Consider the following 27,499-nt stretch of genomic DNA (forward strand, 5'->3'; position numbering starts at 1 on the left):
ACCATAGGCCCAGACTCTGGGATGGTCTGTGGTGCCCTGGCCGAAGCCCCACAGGTAGGAGTGTGTGAGGAGGTCATCTCTGGATAGCTCCACCAGGCTGTTCAGTGATGCGGTGCATCGACACCAAAGAGGTTTCCGGAAACGTACATCACGGCTTCCTGGCCAGGGGTCTGAAGCCTTCGAATGTGCATTTGAGTATGTGTGTCCATCATTTCCGTCACATTCTCAAAAGGGCCCATGATATTTATTCATTTGACAGACTTTGCGCCAAATACAAACTGAGCAAGGGCTCAGCGCTAGGGTCGGTGGCCCAGACAGGGTCCATGTGTGGCTTGGGTATGACGGGACTGGGGTGGGGGATGGTGGAAAGTGTGTTTTAGTGACATGGGAGACCCAGTGTCTATCTAGCTCTGGCTCCACCACTTGGGAGCTGTGACACTGGATCAGTCACTTCTTTCCTTCAGCCTCAGTTTCCCCACCTGGGAAAAGGGTACAACCAGCTCCACACTCTTAACACCTGGGTTTTATGAGACTCAGAGGTAACCATTATATTGTTGGGGGCATCCTAAGACAACTCGAAGGTTATCTCAGAGCAAAAGGCAATTTAGACCAAATATATTTAAGGAAGTCAAAGTAAAATTGATGAGGGCAGCTGCAGTTAACTGAGTTACTATACGCCCAGGGCTATGCTAACTGGTTAACTTCAGCCCATTACAGTGGGCCTGCTGGGTCCAGATGTTATCCACTCCCTTTGCTGCAGGCACCCTGGCTGGGGGAGGAAGGCAGTCTTGCTTCCAGTATTTGGCAGAGTCACAGCCCAGACTCAGGTCTGTGTGACCCTTGACCCTTCCACATCCAGGCCTCCCAGGAGCCATGTCAGTGGTCTTGCTACACAGCACAGAAAGGCTACCCTCTTGGGCTCCAGTGGGGGTCTCTTTGGACATTTCTCTTTGTCCTTTTCAAGCAGTGATATTCACAATGTCCAGAACCCAGAGGCAGAGCCCTCTGATGTCAGCCATCACGCAGACTCGCTTCCGAGTGGATCATAGAGGACTTAGAAATTCTCTCCTTCTCCCATAATCTGAAAAGACACCCAACAAGTTACTCTTTCAGTTTAAATTTGGCCAGTGTCTTTGGTCTCTGGATGTTTCAGATTATGAGTCCTGAACACCCGCCGTCTGCTCTTTCATGCATAACGGATGAAGCCAGGAAGAACAAAGTCGCCTTTCAAATTTGATGTGACCTTCAGCCTCACTGGGCAGATGGGGTCTTCTCGCCCAGGAGGAGACACCATCCCAGTTAAATCTTTCCAAGGACTTTTCAGCAAGCCAGGGTAGGGAACCTGAGTGGTCTGTGCTCCCTGTGCTGTTGGGGGGCCTGGTCTTTGCCTTCCTCCTCCTGCCACTCCATGTGTACACATCACAGCAGGTGGCCTGTTTAATTCTTAGGAAGCTAACCTTTCTCTAGTGCTTACTACCTGCCAGGCCCCTTTAGGTCCTTTACACCTAATGTCGCGATACTAGTCTTAATAACCATGCTACGAGGTGGGTGGCCCTAGTCCCATTTTCAAGATGGGATGACTGAGGTGCAAGAAGGGTAAGTGAACTGACCAAAGTCTTACAGCCAGTAAGTAGTGAACCTGGGATTCAAATCCCAATTTGTTTCTTTCCATGGCTGCCCATCCTGTGGTGTGAAGGGAAAATCCAAGCCCAGCTGCCCATGCCCTGCTCTGCCCTTCCCACAGTCCATCAGCAGGCACATGGGAGCCTACTGTCTTCAGAGGCATAGCGGCAGGCCCTAGGCTAGGCGAGATGTCTGAGGCAGGGGCTGTCTTCATAGGCTGCTCATAGACAGATCTTCCCACCTCTTCAGAGGCGGCTACCCTGGGGGGCTGCTTCTCCATGCCCAGTTTAGGACTCAGCAGGGCATATCACATCAGGGCCCTGTGTTGTCCCCAGTAGGCACTGCCCAGCCCATGGAGGAGAGAGGGGGACCAGAGTGAGCCTGATGTCCCTGAGAGAGGAAGGTTTCCTCTAGGATCAGACTCAGTGCGTTGCAGGAGGGGGAACACATCTCTGGAACATTGGCAGCATCTACACATTAGCTAGTTTAAATTGCTGCAAAGTGACTGTGCTAGTAAGCATTGTTAGCCCATTTTAAAGAAGCTGAAACCGAGGCCCACGGAACCTATGTGACCTGCCACCTCCCACAGGTGGTAAGAGGCAGGCCTGGGGTTCAAAGCCCATGTGTTCTCCACTGTACTGGAGTGGCCCTGCCTCTCTCTCTGGGTTGCTTGGAACATTTGAATACAATGACCTTGCTTGCTTAGGAACTTCTGAGCCCAGCACAGAGTAACTGTAGCCAAGTGCCCTGCACACAGATGCTGAATCAGGCTGGCGCCTTTGCTTGGAGCCAGGACAGATGTGAGCTGTGTCACAAGTGCTTGTTGCCAAGCAACAATTCTGACTGTACCTGCTGAGCCTCTGCATGGGGTAGGGCTACCAGGTCTTTTCACAGCCAAAGGGTTGTGGGTCATGGTGCCTGGAAAGCTCCAGGGCATAGGCTAGGCTTGCACCACACCACGGGGATATTGGAAGTCAGAGCTGAGAAAGCCAGCAAAGGCCCCTGGGAGAGAAGAGTGTCTGGGCCTTGAAGGGCAGAAAGGTTGGAGACCACCTTCGCTAGCCTGGGTGCTCTGAGATGCTAAGGCCTGGGTCTGATTCACCTTGTGGCCCCAGGGTCCAGCCTAATGCCTAGCACAGAGTGGCCACCAGTGACTTGAGTCAGCTCATCCAAAGGAGGACATCCAGCCTGGCCCCTGTGAGAACTTGCTGAGAGAAGGGGCGGGCAGCCCTAAGTCAGCAGGCAAGACTAGCCTTGCAGCCCGATGGCTGACTTTGCAGCTTATCTGATCTGGAGGCAAATGTGTCCCATGGCAAAACCCCCATGCACACTGGGCACTGGTGTCCCTGGTCTCTGTCACATACATCCAGCATCCCAGTATACCCAGTCCAGCCTGGTTGGGTGAAATGTGTGGTCCACTCCTCTGCCCTAACTAAGATCTTGGATTTCAAAATGTCTTTAAAGAGGTATTCTAGAATACCAGTGCCTAAAGAGCCCATATGGCCCCCCAGCCCACCCACTTTGTTTATAACTGGAAAACTGAGGGCCAGCAAAGGGACAAGACTCCCCCAAGCCATGTGGGCAATTAAGTGGAACTGAGACTTGAGCCATATTTTTTCCACAGACCCCATGCCCAGTCCCGATCCGTCCCTTAGAAAGGAAATTCTCTTCTCCACATTTGCTGGAAGGGGACCACATGCTCGAGGTCTGCAGGGCTTATGGGGAAGTGGAAATGATTATGATAAGAAAGCTGGGAGAAAGGACCTTGGTGAATTCTCAGGCACGTAATGAGTATCAATTCATCATAAGTCTCTTTATTCTCCCTCCTCAAGGGCTCCAGGGTCTCATCTGTAGCTTGAGCTGCTGGCACAGATGCCTACAAAAGAGAACAGAGAGTTGTGATTATAAGCGTGGTCTCTAGAGCGAGACCGGGTTTGAATCTCAGATTTGCCACTTATTAGGCATGTAAATGACTTAATAACTAATGACTTAATAGCCTGGGTCTCAGTTTACTTGTGTGCAAAACAGGATGATAACAGTACCATCCAAATGGGGTGCTGTGGGGAGTAAATGAGTTAATGGGTGAGTTAATACTTGCAAGGTGCTGAGCACACCATCCACCGTGGCTGCCACTTGTTCTAGTCTCGTCATGAGGACTGTTCTCTGGGTGGGGTGGGACAGTGGGGAGACAAAGACCAGCGTCACCCCACAGGCCCAGTTGAGGAGGAGACAAGTCATGTCCTACCCAGTTGCCACCCAATGCCACCCAAGTGCACATACTGTGGCTCCTCCCCACCATCAGAAAGTGTCCTCAGGAAAAATTCTAGGAACTTCCTAGTCCAGTCAGGGTTCAGTCAAGAAAACATTCCACCCTAGCTGCTTCAAGTGGGAAGCAAATCTCTTAATAAAGAGATTCAGCTCCTGGAAAGGCCAGGGAGGCTCCCACAAGGGTTCGGGGAATCGGAACAGGTCGGCATTGAGGCAGCTGCGGCTCCTACAGGGCCCATGTGATCCAATCTCATTGGCAGCAGCTGGTGAGAAGCCTGCTGGCAAGGGAGGCAGGGTGTCATTCAGGTGTCCAACCCTGAGCTACAGGAGGGCACAAGGAAGAGAAGGAACGTGGTGCTGAGACACCCTCAGGCCGCCTGGAACCCCTCCTTCTGTGACACCTCTGGTGTGCTTAGTCCAGAGAAAACCTCCCTGGCATCCTGCCACCCTGACCGTGTGCCAGGTGTTGTGCTGAGGGTCATGCACCATCCTCAACCCACAGGGCAGCGTGTGAAAGCCGAGTCTGAGAGGTAAAGCGACCTGATGAAGCAGCGGCAGAACCAGCACTACAGCCCAGGTCTGTCGGCACGCGAGCTTGGGCCCTGGCCCTGGGCGCTCCCTGAGCCCGGCTGGGCTCAGGGTCATGCGTTCACCCCCACAGATTGCTTGGAACATGGCACCAAACCAAACAACAAAATTCCATCCTCATGGTGTTGACATTCCACGAGGGAGGGGGAGTACTGACCCCCACCAAACATGAATAAATAATCTATGTGGCGCTCAGTACTATGAAGGAAAAAGCAGAAGGAGAAGATAGAGAGCAACATGCTGGGGCAGTGATGCTTGCATAGGGTGGTCAGGGACATTTGAGCAGAGACTTAAAGGAAGTAGGGAGGCAGGTGTACGGCTACCAGAGGAAAGAGCATTTGAGACAGGAAATAGCAAACGCGAAACCATCAGGCAGGCAGAGGTGGATTGTGCAAAGAATAGGCAAGGAGGTCAGCGTAGTTGAAGAGGAGAGAGCAGGGCAGTGAGGTCCACAGCAGGTCCGGCCATGTGTGGCCTTGGGGCCAGAGCAAAGGCTTTCAACTTGCTTCTGAGCAGGATGGTTGTCAGAGTTTTTGTGCAGGGAGAGGCCTGATCACACCGAGATGGCTCAGTGAGGGTCGGTGCGGAGACCTCAAGGGCTATGGCAGTCATCCAGGGTCAGGCCCAAGGAGAAAGCAGGCTCAGGGCTAGAAAGGGGGCAGGTGGAAGTTTGAAAAAGGAACAGCATTTCCTCCCCCTCTGCTTTCTGGCTGTTGGAAAATGTGTGCATGGCCAGGAGCCTGGATTTGATGGTGTTCCTGAGTCTGGGTGTCAGTGACTCTAGGTATCTGCAGGTCTGGGTCCAGGGTTGTGCATCCTTGTGTGATGTGGAAGACTGGCATCTCCAAGTCCCTGCCAGCTGTGAAGCTGTGGCTCAGGGTGTGTCTCTGGGCACATTGTGTCATTTCTCCATGCGTGTGAAGCAAGCACGTGTGGGCTTGTGGGTCTGTGTATGCCACAGGCATGCACACCTGAACGTGAGCATGTGAATGTGTGGATCCGAGGATGAGCAGACTGTATTTGTGTGTGTGTGTGTGTGTACCTGCTTGTCTATAGGAGGCAGCAATGGAGAATGTCTTTGATTTTGACCCCATCACTGTCTGGACCCCCTGCTTGCTTGACATTCCAGAGCTCAGCTCTAGTTTTATAGTGAATCAGAACCAATGGCCCTGGGACCCAGGGATGTTGACCTGTGCTTCTTGGGGTCTTGGGTTGAGGGCCTGCCCCCTGGGGCTTTCTAGCTGAAGTACAGAGGACCCCCTGGCCCCGATCCCCACAATGCTTTATACCCAGAGACTCCCTCCTTTCCCAATGACCAAGATGGACCAGAGCTCTCGCTATCCAGTTAGGAAGACAGATGTTTAAGCCCTGCCATCCCTCAGTAAGAACCAGTTTCCTAAACCTGGGAGCCTTCAGGAAAAGCCAGAAACTTCATCACTGTAGAAAGAGCACTATGTTAGGATTCAGAAGGACATGGGTTCAAATCCCACTTCTGTCACTTACAACTCCATAACCCTAGTCATGTGACTGCTCAGTTGCTCCATCTGTAGAGTGAGGACCCACGTCACAGTGTTTTTATGAAAATTGCCTGCTTCCAGGGCTGTTTGGTCCCAGAGCCTGGGTCACTGGGACCCCAGCCATATGATACTTGGAGGGGGAAGTGGAAGGTAGGGGCTTTCTGGTCTCAGAGCCAGAGGTCTGGGTTCAAGTCCTGACTCCACCACTGTTGTGTGACTTGAGCAAGTCACCACCCAGCTCTCAGCCTCAGTTTCTTTATCTGTGAAATGGGACTGTGAACAGAGCCCTGCCCTCCCTGCAGGGTGGTTATGAGGGTCCAGTAAGGCCAGGTATGGGGAGAAGCTGGGAGGGCGCTGTGGCTGGGGCTTCTGCCCAGGCAGGGCCAGTGAGTAGAGGATATAAAGTCCTGCCTGGGACCACGAGGGCACCGTGTCCCCAGCACCAGCTGCTTGGTGTGGTCTGACCCGGAGTGGGAGGGAGGGTGGGTCAGATCTGGGAAGATCCTGAAAGCTCTCTCTCCCCTCCTTAGCTGCTCCCCACTGAGTGTCTCTCAGCCCTCAGGGTTGCCATGGGGAAGGGGAGGTGGATTAGGATAATTCCTGGTCATAATTTATCAAATACTTAGTCTATGCCGCATTCTTGTTTTATTGAAATTTTCACAACAGCTCTGCAGCATAGGTGATTTTATAGATGAGGAAACTGAGGCTCAGAGACACGAAGTGGCTTGGCTCAAGTCACACAGGAAGAGGCAGCTGGGGCCAGGCCTAACTCAACGCAACAGTGCTCTTTCTCTTTCACAGACGCATCCTCGCACTGAGCCTGACATTTGGCAGAAACTGGGCTGGAGTGCAGAGAATGCCGGGCACCAAAGGGCAGAGGCCACACCACAAGTCCAGTCCTTTTTTCCTCCTCAGAGAGCAGAGTTGAAGAGCAGAGGCAGACGCCCGTGCAGTTAGCAAAGCCCAGTTGTAGGTCCGGAGCCTTCACCTGCCCCTGGTGCGGAGGAGGCAGTATGGAGCCATAAGGCAGAGGCGCTGTGACTGACCTGAGGCACAGGACAGAAGAGGGCCCGACGGAGCGGTCCAGGCCAGTGCTTGGTCTCTAAGGACTCTGCTGAAGCATGGAGCCACGGGGCAGCTCAGTCAGAGGGGGCCTCAGCTGGGCTCCAGGTGCCCAGCGGGCGGTGATGTCCCGCGAGCATGGCCTGCAGTGCCAGCCCTGCTGAGGCACCCCCAGGCGGCAAAGGCCCCAGGCCATCTTACTTCTACTGCCTGAAAAAGATCAGGAGAGAGAATGGCTTGAATGCTGCTTTATTGCAATAAGTTTGTCGATTCAGCTCATTACATTTAATTAGAATTATTTAATTAGAATCTTAATAAACGGGTAAAGCAGGAAGGAGGCTGAGAAGCGGAGGTAAGGAAATCCGTGCTGAGCGTGTGAAGTAGACCCAGCTGGCAGGGTGGGGTGGCAGAGGGGCTGCCAGGACATTTTTCTGGAAGGCTGGCGAAAAGGGTCTGCACATGCCCTGACCAACAGGGCCCAGGGACCCTGCAGCAGGAAGAAAGGAGCACACTGAGAGTCTCACCCACCCATTCTTTACCCCGTGGCCCCTGTGTGCTGGGTCCTTGCTGACAGCACTGGGCATGGGGTGCTGGGTAGGATGCATGTCCTGCCCTCAAGGAACAGACAAGGAGCCAGATGGTTACAACTCCCAGGGCCAGGGGCCTGGATTGGGGAGGAAGAGGCCACTATGCCAGCTGTAGACAGGGTGTCTAACCTGGCCTGGGGTTAGAAAGGCTTTCTAGAGCCTGCAGTGACACCTGAACATTGATTTGGAGTTAGATGAGGTGGGGAGAGGCTGTAAGCAAGTTTGTAGGAAAGGCAATGAGTCTGAGGGGCCTGTAGGGGGACAGTGGGCAGGGGAAGTTCAGAGCAAGGACCTGGAGCCAGTCGCTGGTTCCCTGTCCCCATGCCACCACTGTGAGCTCTGGCAAGTTATGCTACCTCCCTGAGCCTCATTTCCTCATCTGAGAGTGTGGGCAACAACGGAACCAACCTCATACAGACTGTTATGAGCTGATGCCGTAAGGTGCTTGGAACAGCAGCTGGCACGTGGGCAATGGTAAGTGCATTAGCTACTAGGATCTTTGTTCCACGTGGAGGTGTCCAGTGCATGGTCGCCTGTACACAAGTCTGGGTGGGGCCCAAGCTCTGGTAGTTGTCAGTGAAGCCACAGGTGTGGGTGGGCACCCCAAGAGAGCATGGTAGGCATCTCCATCCCCTCTTTCTTCCTTCCCTGAAGGACATGTTTTGCTTAGAGATCTGCCCTCAATACAGCCCATACTCTTCAGGGCAGCTGACCCCACACCCCAACTCCAGAGAAGGATCTGGTGAGACTTAGCCAGCTGGTTATGGTGTTCCTTCCCCAGGTGCTGGTTGTCAGTGAGGATGGAGAGCCGACTTGGCTCTGCCATCAAGGAGGGATTCTTCCTCCCTCTCTTCTTCCCCCTTTCCCTCCTGGATACATACACAAAGAAGTACCCAGGTGACCCTATTGCCACCCCGTAGGGAACCAGACCCAGCGTAAAGCAGTAGTGTGCTGGTATACCACCTCTCAGTTCAAAGAGAAGCCCTGATTTCCATAACGTAAATATCCCCTCCAAGGCTGGTTTCAAGATGCCAATGTGATGTCACTGAACGGGGAGTTAGGATGCACACAATCAGCTCTTGCCAGCTGCATGACCCAGCTCCAGTGCTGCCGGATGAAGCCAACCCTGAGGACAGCAGAGCTGAGAGAGAAAAGCATGGCCTCTGCCAGCCCTGGAAACTGCTGGGAACTGTGCCATGCCAGCAGTCTGCCTACCCTGGACCTCTACCTTTGCAGTTTTCTATTACTTGCAGCCAAATGCATCCCACAGGCTGCAGGGACGCAGAGCAAGTGAGAAGAGGGCCCAAAACCAGCCCTGGGGGACTGTCGGCATTAACACAGTGGCAGAGGGAGAGGAGGCTGTGAACTCTACCATCATTGTAATTTGCAATGCCGGGGACCACATTTTACATTTGACTTCCCACAGACTTAATACTGCTGCAGTAAGAGATAAGAGAATTTTTAGCCCAGCTCTAAAGTTCCTAGGCTTTAGTCTGTGCCTGGAGCCAAGAATTTGAGGATTGAAGCTTGTTATTCTTTTTCTTTTAATTGTCCGGCGTCATAGAAGCAGCCACCCCACCTTTGAAATCTCCATGCCATTCATGTGCTCAGTGGCAGTGCCAGCTCATGCCCTCAAAGCTTTCCCTTCAATGGCACTTTTTCTCCAGATGGCCACTGGCCATAATCAAATTAATTAATTAAATTTAATTAGCTGTTTCACCACTACATACCACAGGCTGCTAGATTCTCATGCCTGGATACTTACTAACTGGATTTTTGCTACCTTCAGCCCCAACTAGACCAGATAATTATTTCCCACATTTCCCTAAGGGTGTGCCATCTGAAACCCACCCCCTTACACCAGTTTCCAGACCAGTCAAGTTTCTTGGTTGGACACAGTGGAAACTGATGCTCACTAATTTGAACAGAAATGTACTGGAAAGAGCACCAAGTTGCTCACAGAATTGATGAGAGAACCGGGCTTGGGGAAAGTGCAGATGTCGAAGGAGGCTGGCTGCCCAGGACATGTCATCAAGGGGCCCCTGTAGGAGATGTCTGGTTCTGGTGCCCCTTCTGGGCTGCCATCGCTGGGCATCACAGCCAGAGTACTGCCACTGGCTCCCATGAATGATCCCGCTTGTCCTCTGAAGAACCTTAGTAGTCCCCAAATTCAAGTGGGCTCCTGGTGGCTGGACTCAGGTCCCGTGTCTGCCCCCCACTGACTGGGCGTGTGTCAGCTTCGGCTTTGGGTGGACAGAGCTGCCTCCCTGTAAGGCTCACCCCATGAGGGGGCTCCCTGAATGAGAAAGGGCTTTGAATGCTGAGCAGGAGAAAAACACATAAAACAACAAATGCTCACCTCACCTAGGCACCGTACTAATATTTTGCCTACATTATGATTTTTGAGAGGTATTACTTTTATCAAACTTATTTTACAGCTGGGGAGTCAAGCTGTAAGTTTTTTCATCGGTGATAACCCCGGGCTTCTGTGGTGCTGTGAGGACCAGGCTGGACACCAGAGATGCTGGATGGCTCTGAGCCAGGCTTCTGGCAGGGCTGCCCTAAACTTAGGCCAACCTTGGTCTTTGGGCCTTGAAAAGCCTCTCCAGTCTGGGCATCGCCTAGTTCTAGATGCTTCTGCTGTGGGGAGGCAGGTCGGCCCCAGGGGGCACCCTCCCAGGGACTGGCAGACACGAGCCAGAGAGCTTCTCACCAAAAGCAAACGGCATGCCTGGAGCAGGCGTTTTCTGTGAGCCTCAGCGTGGGGTCTGTCATGAAGCCAACAGCCTGACGGGGTGCCCTCTGCCGTGTGAACCGAGACGCTGGGTCCTGAGAAGCAGAGAGGTGCAGACCCTCGCGCCCTGCCTGGGAAGAGGAGAGGGCGTCTGAAGGAGAAAGCCCACTGAAGCCCCAGCACTGACATGAGGCTCTCACGGGCGCCAGGCCTCCCCCAGGTTAGAGTTCCCGAATCTGAGCTGGTCTCCCTCTTCAGACGGAGGCTCCCATGAGTGCAGTGACACCTCTCCCAACACCCCAGAGGTCCTGTGTGCAGGGCTATGTCTTCCACCCCAGACTGGGGCATCTGAGGCTGGGATATCTTTTCCCTCAGACCAGGGACACTTGAAGGCGGGCTGAGTGTTTTAAGAAGTCAGTGTCAGCAAGAGCCGTGCAGACTGGGGACTGGGACCCGTAGAGCTTGACAGAACTTGATTATACTGAAGGGGAAATTGGGACCCAGAGAGGGCAGGGACCTGCTGAGTTCATCCCCTAGGGGGTAGCTGTGCAGGACAGTATGGCAGGACTGGTGCCTCCCAGCCAGAAGGAATGGGGGTGACAGAGGAGGTGTGGCCTTAGGAACGCAGCTGCCAGAGCCAGCAGGAGGAGGCAGCCTGCAGTGACCCAGGCTCGCTCTGGGCTGCCAGCCCTGCCCATTGGAAACACCGGCTGTCCCGGATATTTGAGGTCTTGGCCGGGCTCCTGGGTGATGCCTCATCTCACTGTGCCTGACAGCCGTGCACAGCTGGAGGAGCTGCTCTTGGTGGAATCCAGGCCTGCCCAGCACAGGCCTGGGCCATGGGAGGATTTCCATGGGAAATATGGGTTCTAGTCGCCTTTACCTGGCTGTGTGACCCATGGCAGGGCCATGGCCTCCTGGGCCTCTCTCTGCCTAATGGGGAAGCTCTTCCTTCTTTCATCGGACAAGACTGAGGGCCTGTGACGTGTGCAGCTCTGTGCTGAGCCCTGGGCATGAGGCAGACCCAGGCTTCCCTGCCTTCCAGGAGTTTATGCTCCTGGGGAGCTGATATTGAGACTCAGTAGCCAGTTTGTTGAGCTCCCAGAGTACAAGGGTCTTAAGAGGCTACAGTTTTGTTTCTCTCCCGTCACTGGCCCCAGTGTCCGGTGGCCATATCACAGCCTCCCGTCTGAGGAGGGAGAGCAGCTCCCATTCAGGAACTCCAGCCTGGGGAAGGCCTGGCGCCCGCGGGAGCCTGTGTCGGTGCTCAGGCTTCTGTGGGCTTTTCCTTTCAGACGCCCTCTCCTCTTCCCAGGGCGCTGTGGCCACTTTCAGCTATTACAAAGCCAGCTGTTTGCATTCCTAATCCCAGAGGCAATGAAAAGCTTTCCATTTCTTTGACCCCACCCACCAGATTTGTGGAACTTGGACTGTATGCATATGTGTGTTATATCCAGCGTGGTGGGGGGACACTTGTTCTTCCCAGGTTTCCTGATTTTGGTATCTTGGAATATCGTGGGGTACATAGACTTGTTTGGCATATTTCCCTCCCCCTCCATTTTTTTCAAATTAAAATTTAAAATTCTATTTAAAAATTGTGGTATAATATGCACAGCACAAAATCTACCATTGTAACTATTTGTAAGCATACAGCGCTGTGGCATTGAGTCCTTTCATAGGGCAGCCTTTGCCACCCTCCATCTCCAGAACTTTCTCATCATTCCAAACTAAATCCCCCTCCATGTTTAAACAGCTGAATTCATATAACATGCGATTCCCCCACTTGAAGTGTACACATTGTGGGTTTTAGTGTAGTCAGAGTTGTGCAGCCAGCATTATAATCAGTTTGGGAGCATTTTCATCACTCGAAAGAAATTCATGATCCATTAGAAACTCCCCACCCCCTCATCCCCACCGGCTCCCCATCTCAGCCAACCACCAGGGTACATTCTGCCAATGGATTTGCCTATTCTAGACATTTCATATAAACAAAATCATAATGCGTGGCCTTTTTTCATTTAGCAGGTGTCAGTACTTCTTTCCTCCCTCTCAGGTTTTGAGGCATAGCTCCTCTGTTGCAGGGGCTGAGGGACGTGGTGCTCAGCTGGCCACGCCTCCTTGTAATCCACCCGGGCTCTCCGTGGCTGGGCTCCTCTGTGGATCGGTCCTGCTGGCTGCCAGGGCCTCAGAGCAGCAGGTATCTGAATGTGCTCTGTACTGGGCACATGCGTGTGCTCTTCGGGGGTCCTGTGGATCTGCTGCAGGGTTCCTGTTGCAGGGTCCCTGTGTGGTGGGGGGCCTTCCTGGATGGGTCAAAAGGTGGCACAAACCCAGCTCTTCTCTGTGGTGTCTGCTGACTCTCCACAAATGATAGGCATGCAGGCTGCCCCATGGCCTGTCCCTCTCGCCCTGCCATTTCTCTCTGCTTCTCTCCCCCACTGCTCAGATGGGCTCGGGGCCAGTCTGCCCAACGAACAGCAGCTCCCAGGAGGGAGGTGTCACCCTCACCTCCTGGCAAGGACCTTCCTACTTCCATAATAACACATGATTTTCTCGGTGCCTCTCCTAATGGGAGTAGTTGGGAAGAGTCCCTGGGTGAAAACGGAAAGAAAATTCACAGCGTCCATGTGAAACTGAAGCTTCACATCCCGAGGAACCCCTCTCCACCAGCCCAACCCCCTGGAAGCAGAGGGAATGGTGCTGTCCGAGGGAGCACCAGCCTCACCCGCTCAGCAAGCCCTACGGGGCCATATGGGCCAGTAAAACATGGGGTGCTCAGCAATTATTCACCCCCTGCTATCAATTCGGGGGCAAATGGGAACATCCCCACAACATCCCATCACATATATGATCCCACCCATGTGACAGCCCTGACAAGTGCTACAAAAGGAAGTGAGAGAATGTTCTGGTCTCACCTGGGGCTGCCCCCAAGGAAGTGACTTTCACAGGGCAGCCCAGGCCAAGGCACGGTGGGCAGACAGACAGGCCAGTGGATTTGGGGCAGCAGCTGGAATGGCAGAAGCGGTGCCAACGTTGATAAACCATACGCCCATTACAGCACTTCTTACCTGACATCAAGGGCTCTGTTGTCCCTCTTTTCTAGATGGAGGTTTGCACCTTGCTCTGATAAGTGAGGCGACTTGTCTGAGATGATGGTAGGTATACAGGGAAGCTGGGATTTGAACCTGGGTCCAGAGCTGGAGCTTACCAGCCCAGGACAGGCCTGTTCTCTGGGCCTCTGTGGCTCTTCTGTGTCCCACGATCCCAGCAGACCCAAGCTAGTGCCTGTCCTGCCCCTGCCCCTCCCCTCTTCTGTCACCTTTCCTTGGGAGCCTGCATGGGGTGGCACACGGGCAGGGTGTGGTTAGTCTGGGAGAAATAGGCCAGCTTGGCAAGAGAAATAAGGGCGTGGGTGCTAACTGCCTGGATTCTGGTCCCCACAGTGTCCTGCTCAAGGGCTCAGTGTCCCTCAAGGGCTCTGTGGCTCAGGGTCAGTCTCTTCCCTCTCTGATGGTCATTTTCCTTGTTTCCTTAAATATGTACTCTTCTTAATTGATTTTATTCTCATATACAGTTGGCCTAGAGAGGGGAAGCAAAGCAGTGGCATTCAGGCCCCCACACCCAGCCCAGGGCTCTTTCCTCTACACGGGGCCAGAGTCCTCTCAGGGGTCTGGGCCGGGCCAGTCCCAGGAGACTCAAGGTGGGCAGTGGATGCAGAAGCCTAGGTTTCTGAAGACTGGTGGCACTGGGGCTCTTATGATAGGCTGGGGGAGTGCAGCCTGAGCCACCCACTCTCCCTGCACCCATCTCTGGGCCGCCTGGGAACTGACGCTGATTTCCTCGGGGGCTGCATCCGATCTCTGCAGACCATTCCCTGCAGACACCGGACTCCGGTGGCACCTCAGCATCCCCAAGGGCCTCATACGTAGATCTGAGCTTCCCACATACCGTGTGCGTGAATGTGTGCATGTGTGTGCATGCATGCACGTGTGTGTGTTGGGCCAGGGGAAGTGAGAGGGAGGGGAATGAGTTTGGAAGCTGGGCTGAGGCTAAGCAAGGAAGGGGTAAGTGGGGAGAAATGCTTCTTCTAGAGTTATTCCTTAGGAAGGGCCAAAAGAAAAGAAAGTCTATTAATAGACCCGATTAATAAACATCAGCCGAGGTAAATGTTAAGACGAAGTACCTCTGCAAATGTTGGCGGTCTCTCAGGCAGGGCTCCGGGTAGGTTGGCACGTGGGTGAAGAAAGCAACCTCCCTCCTGTTTGCTCAGAGCACATTTTCAGTCGCAGGGGAACGTGCTCCCTGAATTTCTGAGTGGGGGCCACAGCCAGGCCTGCTGCTTCCCGGCTCCTCCCCAACCACTCAGATGTCCCCTAACATCTGCCCTGGCTACTCCCACCCTTTAGATGTTCCTTAAACACGCCAAGCTCGTTTGTACCTCGGGGTCTTCCCCTTGGCAGCTCCCCTCTCCCCCTTTCCCTTGCCTCCTTCAGTTTTCTGTATAAATGTCACCTCCTCAGAGCGGCCTTTTCTGACCCCATCTGAAACAGCAGCCACTATCCCCATTGCTGCTCATCTTTCCTTTTTTGTTTTAATTCCCTAACTCTGTTTTAATTCAGTGAAAAGACTTGGTACAACCTGAAACTGTATACATGTTTTTTTTTAATGTATTTATTTATGTCCAACTCTAGAATGAAGATGGACTTCTTCTGTCCAGTTTACTGCTGTGTCTCCTAGAAGAGTGCCTGGTGCTTAAGTGGGCACTGCTGTGTGAATAAGTGAGGGGGGCCCGGATGGAGTTCCTGTCCTCAGCCAGCTCCCTTTCCTGGGCAGCTTCTCAACTGTGGGCTCAGTGATGTGGCAGAGGCATGCAGGCTGCTCTGGGGGCAGTGAAGAGAGGTGGAGAAACCCTGCAGGGGGCGTGAGGGAGGGCTTCCTGGAGGAGCCATGTCCCAACCAAGGCCTGAGGCTTGAGTAGGAATTTTCCAAGTAAGAGGGAGGAGAGAATTCTGGGCTCAAAGGACTGAAAGCAAAAAAGAACCTGGGAAGTTAGTAGAATGTAAAGTTTTGTGTGTCTGGATCAGGGAGGTGGGGGAGAGACACATAAGATACTGGGTGGTCGGCTGGGCAGGGTCCACTCATGAAGGATCTGGAGTAGACAGTAAGCCTAGACATGACATGACCAGGTCATATTTCTGCTTACTGGCATTTTCTGAACATAGTCTTCAGGAATTTTACAATATCCTGCATCTCTTATACCAGAGATAAATATGATTCACTTAAGATTTAACATGTAACTGACTCACTTTACTTAAATACATGCATTCAAAAGGGAAACTGTAACATCATCCTAATTTGTGTCATATACACAAAATAACAGTAAAATGAAACTTAATGAAAATGAAATAATGTTATATTCCATCATCTGCTTAAGGGTCTGATACCAAAGTCTACCTTGTCTTGTTAAAAGGGGAGATTAACCTGTCAACAGAGTGTTAAAGATACAATAGCACCAGATGGGACCGTCTCCTTGTCATAATCATCAGAAAGATTGAAAGGTGATTCAAAGGGAATATCTTTCTTGCTATGTGATTCAGTGTTACTTCAAGCTATGTCTGGATTCCTTCTAAGATTATTTCACAACTACACAAAAAATTCATATACAAGACCAGTGGTATAATTTCTACATGTTGAGAAACTCACTGTAAACCTTTCAGGTTTCTTTGAGTGGGAGTCGGATATGGAAGAGGAAATGGGGTAGATGGCTGAGAAAACTGAACAAGCTAATCATATTTTATCCCCCTACTCCCCTCACATCGTAAAACCTACCTACCCATCCAACTACCTGGGCCTCCACATGCCTGCCCATATGCCCACCTGCCTTTTTGATTACCTGCTTACCTACCCACAAGGCCATTTACTTACACACATTCTCATTACCTAAGTATCTCCTCATCTGCCCCTCAAATGCACCCACTCCCTCCATCCACTCTGCTGAACATTCCCCATACATTACCCTGTCTACTTATCTACCTAATATTATCTACCTATTTAACCACACATCTATTTATTCATCCATCTATCCATGCATTTATACATTCATACATACATACATCCCACACATTACATTCCACACTCAGTCTTGACCTCTAGTTCTCCTACTCTTTCTAAAATAAAACCTTGGCCATGACCCCTTTAGATGAGTCTGATTTGGGGATTCATTGCCTCTTACAAGCCTCAGTCCTCCCTGAGCTGCCCCTTGGGCTGTCTCTGAATGGAATCTCTGAAAATCACTTTATTCTTGCTGTCTCTGACCTCTTCCCCTCATACACTGCTCCGCACTGGGGATCTTATCCTGCCATAACCTTACCAGGGCAGAATGCTAGGTTGTCAAAGCTGAAAGGGACTGAGGAGACTACTGAGCCCAAAGCTTTCAGTTTCTAGATGGAAAAGCCAAGGTCCAGAGTAAGCAAGGTTGCAGGATGAGCCAATCACAGCATTGGGAACCTTTTCTTTCCCAAGCTAAATCTTCTAGTCCCTCCCGACTACTCATGAGTTTCTAAAATGGCAGGGCTTGAAGCATCCTTAGACATCATTTCCTCGAGTGGTTTTGCACTCAAAGCAATGGGCTTTGCAGGGGTGGAGGGTGTGAGCACTCTAAGTCTCCGAGGCTCTGCATCCCTATTCAACCAGAGGACAGAACTACGTTCAATCTTTTTTGAACAAAGGGTTTTTGCTGCTAAGAAAGTTTAATCCCTTTATTTTCACCCAATGACCTCATTTCATGGAAGAGGAAGTAGGTTCAGAGAGAAGGTTCTTGCCCAAGGTCAGATAGCGGGTAAGTGGCCAAACAGGTGTGCAAATCCTGGTTTCTGGCTCTGTCTTTTTCCTTTGCTGAGCATCTGCTGGCTTTAGAGGGACCTGAGTTACAGTGACCAGGGAAGAGGGAATGCTATACTTCTACTCCAGGAATTCCTAGACCTAGCTTAGGGAGGGCAAGTGATCCTATTTACTTCTTATAGACTAAGGACCTATTACTTTAAAAGAAAAATTAAATGTCCTCTGGACTCTCTTACCCAGCCCTGGCTGCCAAGGGGGTAGGTTGACACGTGGGCAAAGAAAGCAACCTCCCCCCTGGGACTGTGGGGATACTATAGCTTGGTTTGTTCAGCATCTTTTGTAATGTGCCTTCTTGTACTAGAAATATAAAGAAGCTAGATTTCTGAAGCCAGGCATCCAGATGAGATTTGGGTTCTGTCCATCAGATCCACCATGGATGTTAACACTGTCAGGTAGAGGTCATACTTCTATGATTTGCAGGCAAGCAGAGTTATGGGGTTTTTTTCTGCAAGCCAAAGTACCAATTATATTCCAATCCCCTCCTTTATGATGGCTCCGTTTCCTTAACAGCTGTCTCTTTGCTATACAAAATTCTGCCTGTTAAACTTATGACAACTGAGCACACTTGGTTCACTGTGATGGTGGGTTTTGCCACTGAAATTGATAACCCCTCCTGGGAGAGACATGAGATGCTTTCCTCCCCAGAGACACAGTGCAAACTGCTCTCTGCTGCCTAGTGGATGGGCTGCAGTGTCAGGGCTCTGTGGATTCCTCCAGCTCAGCTGTATTTGAAACTCAGCCTACTGGTGTTCTTCAGGAGCTGGGGCCAAGCTCCACAGCATCTGAGCTTTTCCTGAGACCTTCCACCTGCACCTCCTGTCACTCTGAGTTTTCTGGGCTTGTCAGTTTTTGCTGAAGCATCAAACTTGTTTATTTGCAGGGCAGCTTTATACCCTGCCCCTGGCCTTTCAACACAGGTGAACTTGTCATTGCATAACATAATGCAGCTGTTAAGAGCAGGCCCTGGAGTCTGGCTGCCTGGGTTAAAATTCTAGCTGTACTGCTTACCAGCTGTGTGCCCTAAGGCAAATTATGTAACCTCTCTGGGCCTCAGGAGCCTCATCTGTAAAATGGAGATACACAGTAATAGGAAGGTCAGAAAAGATAACTCCCCTAGGACCTGAAGGACAAAGAAAAGAGAAGAGGAAAGAGAATCACGGGCAGGATGGAACAGCATGCACACAGGCCCTATGGCAGGAGGAGGCAGAACAATGACAGGAGATTACAGAAAGCCAGGGACTGTGGGGATACTATAGCTTGGCTTGCTCAGCATCTGTTGTAATGCGCCTTCCTGTACTAGAGGTATAAAGAAGCTAGACTTCTGAAGCCAGGCATCCAGATGAGGTTTGGGTTCTGTCCATCAGATGCACCATGGATATTCACATTGTAAGGCAGAGGTCATACTTCTCTGATTTGCAGGCAAGCAGAGTTATGGGGTTCTTTTTCTGCAGCAGCTATTGCAGAGGGCTTGAGTGTCTAGACCCTTGCTTGTGATTGTTGGGGGAAAGCGTGGGGCACCCATTCTCTCGGCAGGGATCAGGGCAGAGTATAGTTCTGGAGCCAGAAAAGATGGTGGCGGGGTCCAGATTCTCCAGCTTCTTCATCATGGCAGAGGCTGTGGGGTTACTCTAGGGATTGTTTCTGGAAGCTCAGCCTAGAGCCAGCCCCTCCAGACCTCCCTCTAGTGTTATAAGCACCTCTCCCTGTATTAAGTCCATTTCTGTTTAAATGAACTAGAGTGATTTTTATGATCTGAAGCCAAGACTGACTTTAGTGGATTAAAGAGGTGCATGGATTCTTTCCATCAAGAAATGGAGCTTATTTCCTCTCCCCAACAGCTGGACTAGCCCTGTGTCTTCTTAACCAAATGGAAGTGGAGGTATGATACTCTCTCAGTTCTAGACCTAGCCTTGAAGTTAAGAGCTGGAAGTTTCTGTTTTTTACCTTCTGGAATGCTTGCTCTTGAGACACCACCTCTCAGACTCCAGCTGGCATTGTGAGAATCCCAAACCACATGGAGAGGCCATATGCGGCCTCGAATCAACAGTCCTGGTTAAACTCCCTGGCGACAGCCAGCATTAGCCAGCAGTCATGTGAGTGAATGTCTCAGAGGCCCAGCCCAGTCACGCCTCCTGATAACTTCAGCCCAAGAAGTACCACACAGCTGAGCCCAGTCAAGCCCAAAAATCATGAGGGAGAATAAACAGTTGCTGTTTTAAGGCACTAAATTTTGGGGTGATTTTTTACACAGCAGTCGGCAACCAAAATACTGACTGATACAAGCAGAGGGAGTATGAGGAAGTGAGATGAAACTGGAACAGTCAACAGGAGTCGATTATGTGGAACCTAGTAGACCATGGTTAGGAGTTTGTTATCCAAACAGCAGTAGAAAACTGTGGAAAGGTTTCAGGTAGAAAGGTGACACGATTGCATTTACCTTCCATCTGGATCAGCCTGCATGTGGGGTGAAGAACTGACTGGAGGGGAGCCAGAGAGATAAGCAGCCCGGAGATAAAATTATAATACTGGGTGATGGCTATGGGACTGCTGGTGATCTGTGTGGGCTTCACCTGACTGGGTCCTTCTACCCTCTGTGCCCACATTCCTCACAGTGCCTCATACTGCTGGGGAGTCAGTGGAAAGAGTTCAAGTGTTAGATACATTGGCTGTTAATCCCAGATTCACAGATTCAAATACTTCCTGTATTTTTATTTTTACCTACTGAGTTACTTTGGGCAAGTCACCTAATTTCTCTGGACTTCAGTCAAATGGGGTCAATAATATTGTAGAATGCTCATAGTAATTCCATTGGTTTATTGAACAGTGCCTGGCACACAGTAGACAATAAATAGTTGCTGAATGTATGAATTTAATGGGCTGGAATTGATTGGGTACAAGGAAGAAATGGCCTTATTTTTCTACTTTGCCTGCAAACTTCTGTCAAGGTTAAGTTTCCTCTCTTTGACTCCTGATGATAATCAGTCAGATCCATGACTTTCTGGTCTCTTTTGGTCAAACCAACAGTTTCATTCTGGTAATTAAAACTTACTTCCAGTAGCCAGAAAGTCCACTCTGACCCAGTGAAATATAACATTTTGATTTCCTATTCTGTTCAAAGCTCACACAAATTCCTCCTTCAATGAATACCTACTATGTGCCAGACCCTGTGCTGGGGGCAGGTAGAGTTGCCAGTTAAAATACAGGAAGCCCCATTAAATTTGAATTCCAGATGAATTAGTGAATAATCAGTTTGTATATATATGTCCCAAATATTGCATGGAACAATGATAGTAAAAAGTATTTGTTGCTTATCTGAAATTCAGATGTAATTGTACTTCCTGTATTTTTATTTGCTAAATTACAGCACTGAAATGCCTTGGCCTTTGTCCTGTGGAAGTATGAGCCTTCTCTGCCTCTGCCAAAGGCATTTGACTCTAGGTGAGCAGACAGGTACAGGAATCCCTTTCCCACTATTGTCCCCTTGGAACCTCTGACATTAGCTATAAGGGGGAAGACTGACCGTCTATCGGTGAGATTTGAGCAGCCCTCCTTTGTCCATTTGATTGGCCCCACTGCCTAGATTTCTACAGGGCCTGCAACAGTCCTTTGAAAACATTTCTTTTCAGATGGTTAGGAGAGAGCATTTGCCTCTGGGAGGGTTAGAGCCACATCAGCTAGCACTTCCTGTGACATCTGATTGGAGTAGGAGTTGCTGAGACAGGATTCACTGACGGTTTCCTGGAAGGGGGTACAGTGCTGCCCTGAGGCAGGAAATGGCCTGAGAAGGGTGGGAGAGCCTTGCTGGGGGCCTGGGCTCAGCTCCTGGCCGAGCAGGATGCTCCCTAATCGGCTCCCAGCAAGGGCTGGAGATAAAGCAACTGGAGCAGGGCCTGGGTGGATAAAGAAAGGCGAGGCACGAGAGAGTCAGAGCTGGGGAGGGGGGCAGGGGCAGCCTAAAGAGTATGGATTTGGGGCAAGGCCCTGTCCTCTCAGGCCTCAGACCTGCCATCTCAGTGTGGGCAGTTGGGGAAGTGCTCTGCATGAGGCAATATACCAGACCTCCCTGTCCCTTTAACTTGTCACTTTCTGCTGGGTCCTGCAGTTTCCCTGCCAGGTATGTGTCTCTGTCTGCCACCCTCTGCTACCATGGACACCGGGGGCCCAGGCCAGGGCAGGCTGCATGCCCTCAGGGGCACACCCTCTCTCCCACTTGTCCTCAGGCCCTGACACTGTTTTTTCTTCAATTGAAATATAGTCGATATACAATATTATATTGGTTTCAGGTGTACAACATAATGATTCAACAATTATATGCATTACTAAATGCTCACCACAGACGTATAGTTATCATCTGTTACCATACAAAGATACCACTATAGTATTGACTATACTCTCTATGCTCTAGTTTCATCCCTGTGACTAATTTATTTAATAATTGGGCATTTGTACTTCTTTATCCCTGTCACCTATTTCACCCATACCCTGCATCCTCCTCCCCTCTGGCAACTATCAGTCTGTTTTCTGTGTTTATGAGTCTATTTGTGGTTTGTTTGTTTGTTTTTTAGATTCCACATACAAGTGAAATCTCTGACTTATTTCACTTAGCATAATACCCTCTAGATCCCTCCATGTTGTTGCAAACAGCAAGATTTCATTCTTTGTTATGACTGAATAATATTCCATTGTGTGTATGTACCACATTTTCTTTATCCATTCATCTACCAATGGACACTTAGGTTGCCTCCATTTTTGGCTACTGTAAATAAAACTGTGATAAATGTAGGAGTGCACTATCTTTCTGAATTAGTGATTTTGCTTTCTTTGAGTAAATTCCCAAAAGTGGAATTGCTGCTGACCTTGGTTTTCTACCCAGAGGCAATAACTGGGTACAGGGGAAGGCAAGGAAGAAAAATGACCCACTCTCCTGTTTCTCGCTGCTCCTCACCTTGGCCCCTGCAGGTGATCATTAAGCCTTTTGGGGATTCTGAGTACAAGTTGGGTTATTTCCAGCTCTCCCCACTGCCAGTTCAGAGTTCAGAGTTCTTGTTTCCCTAAGTTGCAACCCATTGATCCGATTTTCTGCCTTCGAAATTTTGTCAGTGGTTTATCCTCCTCTTCTGTGCTAATTATCTTTGTGGTTTCATGCCTTTAAAAAAATCCCTTTTGCCTTTGTGTTAGTGGAGTGCCAGGTGGGAGCAGAGCTGTGTGTCCATCTGTCTTATTTAGCTAGAATTCATAGTCAATCTAATGTAATCTTCACAACAATACCAAGGAGCCAGTATTATTACCCTCATTTTCTGAATGAGGAAACTGAGGCTCAGAGGGACTGTCTGCAGAGCTAACAAGGGGCAGGATGTAGTACCACCACAGCCTTCTGTCTCCAACGCTGTTCTCACCTTGCGCAGCTCTCCTGGCAGTGCTCAGAGGAGGTTGTGCCCTCCTCACCTCCACAAAACTTGGCTTCTTATATAGTAAAGTCCCAGTTTGCCAGGACGCCTTGGGGTGATCATGTTTTCCTCCACGTGAGTATGTCCTCTGACGGTGCCTCCTGGAGGAGCTGAGGCAGGACGAGAGGATTAACTGTTGTCAAATGCAATTAACAACTGGAAATGACCTTAATGTCCAACAATAGCGGACTGGCTAAAGAAATAGGGTATACTATTTTAAAAACACTTTCTGGCTCCAGAATGGTGAGGTAGAAGAATGTTTAATTTTGTGGGGAAATGCTGCTGACAAAAATGCTCCTGAATTGGAGAAGCACATTTTCTAATCAGTAGGTCCAGTGTAACAACAACACACGGATTTAATAACAAAGTAAGAAAGAAGTAATAAACATGTACCCACAACACTTGGTCCTTGAGTACAGATCGCAAGCCAGCATCCAAAGTCAAAAGGAGTTCTCTCTCCCCCTGGGTGTGGGATCAAGTGCTAACGCCTTAGTCTCTTCCTCTTCCCGCCAACCTTCCCATCACTCATGAACTTGACGTCTACAGTTCATTTCCTGTGGAAAAGAAAGTGCATCAGCTGCTTCCCCAACTCCATCTCCACCTGGGGTTTAGCGAATCCCTGCTCCTGGAACACTATGGGTACTGAGAACATTTTAAATGGTCATAGTTTTCTTTACTTTCAATGTGCGTCCCTTGAAAGGCCCCCCGCAACCCCCAACACACCTTTGTTTCTCTTTGAGGGAGAGTAGGGGTGAGTGAATTAGCTATAGGGAGGGAAATGGCTGCTAGTTGTAATACTGGAAGGAAAATTCCCCCACTGCAGACTAAATGAGGAAAATGGATCCAAAATCTAGTCACAGACTATTTTATGAGACACTGAATTTCCTTTCCTAAAGATCTTCTGAACTAGGATGCAGATTTATTTATTCAGGATGCCTCAGAATTGTGAGTTTCAAAATGAGGATCGTTAGCCATGAAAGCTGTGCGGTTCAGTGTAGGAGACACTAGCCACAAGGGGCTCATGTGGCTAGTTTGAATTGAGATGTGCTGTAAATGTAAAATACACACTAGATCATGAAGACTTGGAATGTAAAAAAGAACAGAAGCTATTTCATTACTGATTTTAAAAAAATCGTAATTGAAATGATAATATTTTGGGTATGTTGGGTTTAATAAAATATATTAAAGTTAATTTCAACCCTAAAATTTTTTCTTTAAGTTAAAAACTTTTTTAAAGCGCTGTGGTCTCAACACAGCACATATTATTATCTCATTTAAGCACTAAGTTCCAGCCAATGCAGATGTATAGAAAGTTCTGCTCACCATGGTCACTCAGGGCGTCTGGCTGCGGGAGCAGCTGCCATCATGACCACTGTCAATTACCTTGCCAGAGAGGAAGCCAGACCTCTGGGGGATGTGGCACTGGCAATTCAATGTTCCGGCCTAAAAATGACACCCCTCTGTTTCTGCTCACAGCTCACTGGCCAGAACTGATCCCATGGTTCCACTGAACCACAAGGGGGCGGGGCAATCCTAGGAGGTGCCTCAATGGCAGAGAGCCAGAAATATTTGACAAACAGGTCAAATGACTAGCTTGGTTTCTATCAGCTTTTTTATTCCTTTAAAATATATAGATGAGAATAATAGAAAAAGTAGAAGGGAATAAAATAGGAAATACCAGAGGGCATCACAAAAATTTTAAATTATAGTTGAGGCACAATAAATATTTGTGGAATGATGAAAATTCTTTATGAAAAGGGATCATAGCCATAATGTCTCTTTTGCTTTATCACTAACAAAATGCTTGCCCACTGATTATCTCACGTAGGGTATGATGGGGCCTTGTTATGGCTGAAGAAACTGGCTCAGAGAGGTGCATGATCTCTCTAGGTGACCCGGTCAAATGGCAGAGCTGGGACTTGGGACAAGTAAGATAACTGATGGTACTCCTTCAGATCTCTCTTTCTCTTCCCTTATTATTTTCAACCTCAAATCTTAAACTTGCTATGTTTTACTTCTTTAAATAATACTAACATTTACATATACTGAATTTAGTACTATTATCATTCGTTTTTGTAACTACCGAAACTGAGGCTGAAACGGATGAGGTGACCTGCCAACAGTTACATAACAGCCGTGAGGCAGGATTTGAATTCATATGCAGGTCTGTGAGGTTAAAGGCTGTGGCCACAATTGCTCTTTTGCCACTCTGGCTTATTGATCTGGTTCTACAAAATACTTGAATGGCATAATGAATAAACTTTGAGGGAACTTCCTATGATTGTTTGGTCTGGGTGGTCTTCACCCAGCAACAACTGCCTTGGGGCAGTCACAAGTTGGTGGCCTTGTGCAATCAAAGCAGCTGATTGAGGTAGAAGGATTCGGTATTCAGGGACTTATAGACCCAGGTGTAAATCCCAGTTCAGGGACCTACTGTTTGAACTTTGCCTTTCTATGCATGAGTTTCCTCTTCTGTAAATTAGTAATAATACCCACTTCACCTAATGTCTGACACAGTCTCCATTTGCCCCAGTTTATTCTCTTTGCACTATCCTCCACTGACTTATGAGGACCCCTTCTTACCATTCAATCCCAGAGGGACAGATACTTTGAGACCCTGCATAGAATCTGGAGCTTCAGTAACCCATGGACATTAAAAAGCAGACAAACAAAAACACTCTGATGTTAACAAGTAGAACCAGATGACTAAATTATGCCAAGGTTACATTTCAAAGATACTATTTCATTTCTGTCTTTATGGGGCTTGATGTAAGCTTTTGTAAATGTACTTTTATGAGATACAGAGATATTTATTTTACATGCCCTTTAAAAAGTGCCAGTACCATAAATAATAACTAACATTTACTTCCTGTTCTGTTATATGCTGGGAATTCTGCTAGACATTAAACATGGATTATTTCATTGAATCCTCACAATGTCAGTGAGGTAAATGTAGGACTCTGGAGGGAGAAGAACCTTGACCACTTACTATGCTTGTGGAAGTGACTTCAGCCGGGATTCTCAAGTCCTGGGATCCCATACCTGCTCTCCTCTAACTACAAGTTACTTACAAGCTCTGGTCCTTAGATTCCACATCTGCAACATTCTAACATGGAGCTGAAGGATCTAGAACCCCCTGGAAAAGAGGGCCTTGCCTAAGCAGTGCTTAGCACAGTGCTTACCACAATACAACCACATAAACAGCACTATTATTATTATCCAGATAGGGACCATATCTTTTGAAATGAAAATTGGTGTGTACAGTCTGACAAATGAGAGTTCTCATAGGGACCATGGACAGAGTGTTTGAAATTGGAGCGTCCCTGGAAACTGAATTACAGAGTTTCAGTTTGGGTTGCTGGCTTGCTTGCCACTAGGCAAAGAAGCAGCACTGATTCCATTTGTCTTTTATAACACTGGATCATTTTTGCGGAGTGCTCACTATGTACCACACTCTGTGCTAAGGTATTTACAACGATCAACAACTTCAGTCCTCGAAACCATCCTATGTGGTGGCCACTGTGATCCTCTCCCATTTCACAGATGAGGAAATGGTCTTCAAGAGGTGAGCAATTTCCCCAAGATCTCACTGCTGGTAGAAAATTGAGTCCAGACTCAAAGCCGGTATTTTGACTCCAGTATCCTCATTCTTTCACCCTGCTTTCCCTTCTCCAGCATTCTGAGGATTTAGGTTTGGGACATAGGTGAAGAATAAATCCAATTCAGCCCCTGCTCACCTGGAGGATAAGTGCAACATTTGCTTCAAGCTCTTTATAGCCAGTTACTGCTTTTAATCCTCACTTCATCTTTTTGAGACATGTATTACTATTGATGCCATTTAACAGTTGGAGATACTGAGGCTCAGAGAAGTCAGAGAAGTTGCCCAAGATCAAAAAGAAAATGTGTAGCAAAGCCAGGATTCAAACTCAGGCCAGTCTGACTTCAAAGCCTTGGTCTTAAGCCAGGCTTTCTTACTCTTGGCACTGCTGACATTTGGGGCTGTTTTCTGTGACAACAAAGGGCGCCTGCACTGTGCATTGTGAGATGCCCAATAGCATCCTTGACCTCTATGCACTAGATGCCAGTATCACTCCTCTCCCAACTGTAGCAAACAAAATTGTTATTGCCAAATGTTCCCTGGGGGCCAAATTGCTGCTGACAGAGACCTCTGGCTCCTGGCTGACGAGGCCACCTTTGATGCAAGGTTGGGGGCTCAGGCAGAAGAGTTGGGGCAGGTGTTCCAGGCTCTGTGTCCCTGATATTGGCCCCCACTTCACAGTGAAGTACTGACTGGGTCCTGCAGCTGGAGGGGGCCCAGGACAGTTGTGGGGCCTTTTCTCTCCTGATGAACCTGGTGCACTCTCACTGGGTAGGTCCCCAGGCGTCAATGTCTCTCCTGCCCAGGGCTGAATTTGTTTGGAACCCATTAAGGAAGCTGCCCGATGATTATCTCTTGGCTAGAACTTGGCTTTATCTCTAGTCTTAGATTCTAAACGAGACTAATGACCATTTGAGATTCAGATTCCACACCAACTGCCCAGTGCCTTCTTGATCAGAAGGCGGGAAGCCCCTTCTAGCCTGGGTCACTGCTCCCAACTCAACAAATGCAAGTTAGAGACCGGGAATCATTGCTGATGTCTCTGTTTCAGTGTCCAATTTCAAGTCATCACCAAGTCCTTTCTATTTTGGATTTTAAATATAATTTGGATCCTAAAGTCCTGTCCATATCTCACTTCTCCAGACTAAGCCACCATAGAGTATTACAATATCCTC

General features: G+C 49.3%; 1 long non-coding RNA gene across 1 annotated transcript; it reads right to left on the bottom strand.

The window, feature by feature from the left end:
• Positions 1–79: 79 nt before the first annotated feature.
• LOC118972336 (uncharacterized) lies at positions 80–26,695 on the bottom strand. Its single transcript, XR_012130068.1, has 5 exons — positions 26,464–26,695; positions 23,120–23,280; positions 22,676–22,836; positions 7,043–7,268; positions 80–3,499 (listed from the first exon to the last, which is right to left on the bottom strand). It is a non-coding gene; the product is annotated as an uncharacterized lncRNA (long non-coding RNA).
• Between the last annotated feature and the right edge of the window lie 804 nt (positions 26,696–27,499).

The sequence above is a fragment of the Manis javanica genome, chromosome 4 (genome assembly GCF_040802235.1).
Source record: "Manis javanica isolate MJ-LG chromosome 4, MJ_LKY, whole genome shotgun sequence".
Lineage (NCBI taxonomy): Eukaryota > Metazoa > Chordata > Mammalia > Pholidota > Manidae > Manis > Manis javanica.